Source organism: Gossypium arboreum, chromosome 3, assembly GCF_025698485.1.
Source record: "Gossypium arboreum isolate Shixiya-1 chromosome 3, ASM2569848v2, whole genome shotgun sequence".
Classification (NCBI taxonomy): domain Eukaryota; kingdom Viridiplantae; phylum Streptophyta; class Magnoliopsida; order Malvales; family Malvaceae; genus Gossypium; species Gossypium arboreum.
Window position 1 is genome coordinate 125,490,021 of NC_069072.1, and position 6,000 is coordinate 125,496,020.

Sequence of the window (6,000 nt, forward strand, 5' to 3'; positions counted from 1 at the left end):
TGTGGTTATACTGTCTCCTAGATGTTTTTTATTTTCAAGTATGAACTAATTTTCTAAGTATCTAGGGAGATGAACCCTATGATTGATTTTGTCGTTTGATTTTTATTTTACGCAATAAATACTTAGATCTTGTTCTCAATTATGTGTGTTTAATTATTGGTTTAATATTTCTAGACTATTGATCCATGTTTGATGTGCTTAAATCATACAAGGAATAGACCCTGTTTAAGAGTAGGTCTAACGTAATTAAGTAGAGTTGCATGTAACCTAGAAATAGAACGACATAAATCTACCGTATTAGAGTCAAATTTAATAGGGGAACTCGTAAATCGAGTTAATGCGATAATAGGGGTTTTAATTAGAAAGAAATTTCAATTAATCAATTTAGAGTCAGTTGTTCTTATTCTTGAAGAAAGATATTAACATAATTTAAGGATTTCTACATATCAAGATACTAAGTGAAGAAATTGTGTAATTTAGATTGATAGTGACAGATGAAGTCTAGGTGAATTCTTTCCTAGGTATTGTTTCGCTTCTTGGTTATTATTCGATTATTTTCCTAATTTGTTCTTTTTCGCATTCGTAGTTAATTAATTTAGTTAATTTTAGTTTTAATCAATCACTCAAATTTATTGGTTAAATAATAGAAAGACGATAATTACTAGTACTTTTGGTCTTCGTGAGAACGATATCTTTACTCACCGTAGCTATACTATTAATCAATAGGTGCACTTACCTTAATCAGAATTTTAGTTGGTTTATGACTGCATCAAGTTTTTGGCGCCATTGCTGGGGACTAAAATATTAGGAAAGCTTTATTTCTATTAGTTTAGTCATTTTTTATTTTCATTTTAGTATTTTTGTTTTTAATTTAATTTTTTACATTCTAAATTTTTTTTTTGTTTGATTTTGACAAGTTCTTTTGGTTTATGACTAGAGGAAAGTTGTTGGAACTGTTAGTTTATGATAGTGAAATCAAGAAAACTACTCGCAAAAATTAGAGAGAAGTTAGATAAGCAAGGCAAAATCAACAAATTTTAATAGACGGTCAAGAAGAAAAGGATATTATTGTGGGGATGGAGAATAATCAAAATAATCAGCAGCCTCCTACACCTCTTGCTCTTCGTACTATGTTTGATTGTGTTAAGCTTTCTCTGATTGGGGTTGAATTGAGTATCGTCAGTGTCGAAACCATTTTGAAAAGGGTCAACTTTTTATTTTAAGAAAACGAAAAAACGTGAAAGTTGCTACCAATCTTTTTTATGAGGTGTGATTGGGTCACCTTGTGATTGATCGTTTTAATAAAACATTTTGATTTACTAAAACAATAATTTTGGTCTACGAAATTTGAGAAAACGGATCCGGGAGTCGGTTACGTACGAGGAAAGGTTAGCATATTCGTAACGCCCAAAATTGGTACCTAATTGATTAATTAATGTCTTAACATCGAAAGTCGAAAACTCGAAAAGAATTTAAAATACTATCCTTTTTTATTAATGTTGGTTAAAAAAATGCTTGAAAAAATTGAAACGAGCATTAAAAGCCCTCTCGTCTCGAGATAACAAAATGTCGCATCCCGTAAGTTAGGATATGACATTTGAACCCTCGAAAATAAGCTTGCCTTTTAACCGTTTTATTTTAAATTTTTTACTTTGATTTATGAAAGGATATACGGTTGTTTAAATCCAACGAGAAAAAATTGAAACCTCGTAAGTTAGGGCACGACCATTCTCGAGTTTCTAAACGCGGAATATTGCATTTATTTAAAATTCATGTATTTTAAAAATTTAAAGGGATATTTGGCTAATTTAGGTTCGACGAGAAAATCGAAACCTCGTAAGTTAGCGTACGTTTTCTCGAATCTCCAAAATACTGGACAGTGCTTATTTTGAAAATTTTCTTTTTTTGAATAATAGCAAATGCAACATTTGAACGATGTGTACTCCTCTTATTTGTGGTATAATATAAAACGGCTTATTTTGAATAAATACGTTTAAACGCGATTTTGACGTGATTTTAACGAAATGAGATAAAATAATGATAGATAAAATTGATACTTTTATGACGATAACAAAGCAACGGTTAGATGATAATCATCTTGCGATTACTATCTTAGTATTAAATTGAATGAATAATAATGACAAGGATCAAAGAATAGTACGTGCGAATGAATAATATAGTAGATAAAATAAAATATAAAGATAAAATGTATAAATTTTAAATACTAGATAAATAATATAGTAAATAAATAAGCAAAATTAATCAAAATACGAATTAAGTTGAAACCTATGAAGTTTAAAACTCATATTGCAAAATAAATGAGGAAAAAAGAAACACGAATATATAAATAAAATGAAAATAGACAGTAAAAACTTAAATATATAAAAATAATAAAAGGAAGAAATAACGAATAAATGACTAAATAATAGATAGAATAAATATAGTAATGTTAAATCTAAGCAAAAAAATTTAAAGGAAAGATAAATAAATAAATAAATCGGTAAAACAAATATAAACCATATTGGATTAAATATTTAAAACGTAAAAGTATAATTAACAAAATAAATAAATATAACAAATACAAATAGTATTAAATTTAGCTATTAAAAAATAAAGGATAAGAAATAAATAACACATAAATAATGGAATTAGCCAAACAAAGGACTAAATTGAAATCCAAATGAATTAAAAGCCTAAATCATAATAAATTAAAAATAAAAAAACGAATAAGGACTAAAAATCAACGCGCATAAAACGGGAGGGACTAATTGGGAAATTATTCCCTATCCCCAAAATGGCATCGTTGCTTAAGGGACTAAAATGAAATCCAAATAAAGTTATAAGGAAGAAATTAAAAAATAAAATAAAAAACTGGATTGCAAAATGATTAAAAAGCGGAAGGACTAAAGATGCAATTAGACTCTTCTGCAAAAACACGCGGATCCTGAGGCCTTTCTGGGTCGAATTTCGGGTCAATGGCAAAACAACGCCGTTTTGGTGTCTAGGGAAATAGGCCAAAACGTTGTCATTTTGTAACCCCTATATAAGTCAATTTAAAAAAAAAAAAATCATTTCACTTCTTTTAAAAAAAATTCTCAAAAACTCTCTCAACTCTCTCCCTTCCCTCCAAGTAAAGGCCATGGCTCCAGCCGTCGTACCACCGTGGCGGCAGCCGATCACTGGCGACAGTGTCGTCGTCCATGGTGACCGGGAAACAAAAGGTCCCATTTTTTGGGTTTTTGGACTTCCCGGCCTAAAAAAATATCGTTTTTATCAGAAACGACGAACCTCGACCTCTCACAGTGGTGCACTCAAGGAAAGATGGTAAAAATTTTGACTTCTTTTTCTTTTTATTGCTTATTTCTTTAAAAATAAAAATAGAAAATAAAACGAGAATAGAAAACAAATAAAAGGACTAACTTTAATAACTTTTGTTCTTCTTTTCTTATTTTTGAAAAAAAAAGAGTAATAGATATATAAAAAAAATGAAGCAAATCACCTTTAATTCTTTTTTTTTTGTTTGGATTCTCTGTATTTCGTGTGTAAAAAAAAATACATTTGATTTCATGGCTTTTATAGCCGAAAGAGAAAGAAAAAATACAAAGTTTTTGCTCTCTTTTTTGCTGTGCTGTTGTGTTCTTTGTCATGTTTGCAGGTACAGAGGCCATAGGCCAGCTGTGTATGGAGGTTGACGTGGAGGAGGCAGCGGCACGCCTAGGGTTTTTGTTTCTGCTGTTTGGCTGAAAGTTGTTTAGGTCTTGGGCTTATTGGGCCACTAGGGTTTTTATTGTTGGGCTATAATTGGGTTGTTTAATTGGGCTGTTTGTTGTAAATGGACCCTTAATATTTGGACCATTAATATTATTTTGGTTTCATAGTTTGTATCTGGGTTTCTGATTTAGGCCCAGGAAATTTGGGTTGATTACAGTCAGACCAACTACTGTTGTAAAAAATTAAGCTAAAGTCGAACACAATTCAGATGGTACAACAGTATGTTCAGTTTGATGGATTGTAAGATGAAGATCCGAATACTTATTTGGCTAATTTTCTAGAGATTTGCGACACAATTAAAATTAATAGCGTTATTAATGATGCCATATGCTTACGGTTGGTCTCATTGTCTTTGAGCAGCGAGGCAAAACAGTGGTTAAATTCACTTCCACGAGGTTCTATCACGACTTGGGATCAGATGACTGAGAAGTTTCTATTGAAGTACTTTCCACCGGCTAAAATAGGTAAGTTGAGGAACGACATCTCTTCTTTTGCTCAAATTGCTTTTGAGACATTATATGATACATGTGAGAGATTTAAGGATCTTTTGAGAAGGTGTCCTTATCATGGGTTACCTTTGTGGTTACAAGTTCAAATCTTTTACAACAGTTTGAGTCTACAGGAACTAGCGGAACATTGAATAATAAGACAGCTGAGGCAACTAAAGAGTTTATTAAGGAGATGACAATAAATAACTATCAGTGGCAAGTCATGAGAACGAAACTGATTAAAGTAATTGGTGCTTTTAATATTGATGCAGTTTCTGTGTTAGCAAATCTAGTTTAAGCTCTTGGTAAGAAAATTGATGGTTTAAATTTTTCTAAACAAGTAAATTTGGTAGTGTAATGTGATGCGAATGGAGCGGGGATAATTAATTTAGAATGTTACCCTTCGATTCTAACATGGAGCATGAGCAAGTCAACTTTATGTGTAACAATTCTAGACCTCAAAATAACCCCTATAGCAATAACTAAAATCCATGACAGAAAAATCATCCAAATTTCTCTTGGGGTGGTTAGGGTAATCAAAGGTCACAACCCTCTTCGGGTTTTCAGCAACCTTATCAACAAGAAAAGAAACTGGACCTTGAGGAGAACTCAATTTCAAAACACTAAGACCGCTCTAAAAAAATCAGCAAGCATCAATTCAATGGCTTGAAAATCAGATTGGACAGCTTGCTAAACCGATTTCAAAAAGACAGCAAAGTAGCTTACCTAGTAACACTAAAACTAACCTTGTCACACCCCAAAATTGGGCCAAGAAGTTTTGAGGGTAAAATAGGGATTTTAGCTCTAGTGAGCTCGGGAATATCGTTGGCATGGTATTCGGAAATGTTTTTGTTAATGGAATTTTGGAAATTAAAACAATTTTCGAAAATAACGTTTAAAAAACTTTCAATTTTGAAATAAAAGACTGATTTCTAAAAAGGTCTAAATTATAAGTTTTTAAAAGGCAATTAAACCAAATTTAAATTTTCACCATATTTTCCCCCTTCATCTTTATAAAACATGTTAATCTATTCTCCATATTTTGTTTTGTCGTTCATTGCATTCCAAAGCTCCTCTCATTCAATTTTGATTTTCAAACTTTATTCCTTTGATTTCTATCATTCCCTAACCCATAATTCTTTATAGTATTTCAAAAAAAGAAAAATCCAAGAACATCATAGATTTCTCAATTGTTAAATTTTTGGGTTTATCAGATTTTCGATCAAACGTTCGATTTTTCATCAACTAAGGTAATTATTTGATTCCTTATTAGTTTTAGATGTTATTTGATCCTTTAAATTGAGTTTTTAGTCGTTAAACTACATGTTTTAAATAAAAGTCGAAAATTGGGTCGTTAATGGTGAATTTCAGGATTTTGAATAAAAATGTGATTTCAAAGTATTTTTTAATTAGTTTTGACATGATTAAAGGTTTCTAAACTTACTTTAAAGTTTTGTTGAAGATTTTTAACATTTTAATGAATTTTCATGAAAATTGTCATAAACATGTCGAAAATTTCAATACAATAAATTGGGTAGTTTTGAGTAGTTTAAAGGTTGAGAATCAATCGTAGTTGAATAATTAGATTAACGGAACCAATTTTAGGCAAAATGATTAAGTATAGACTGAGATAATTGAAATTCAAGTTTGTTAAGTCGAAGGTTTCGATGACAAGAGAATTTAGCTTAGGCTTGTGTTTTGATTGTTTGAAGTGAGTTTTTGGCTGATTGTTGATTGTGTA

The 6,000-nt window shown here is 30.7% G+C and overlaps 1 non-coding gene across 1 annotated transcript; it reads right to left on the bottom strand.

Moving 5' to 3' along the window:
- Positions 1-4,237: 4,237 nt before the first annotated feature.
- Positions 4,238-4,344, bottom strand: LOC128291168 (small nucleolar RNA R71). Its single transcript, XR_008280944.1, has one exon. It is a non-coding gene; the product is annotated as a small nucleolar RNA R71 (small nucleolar RNA).
- Positions 4,345-6,000: the final 1,656 nt, after the last annotated feature.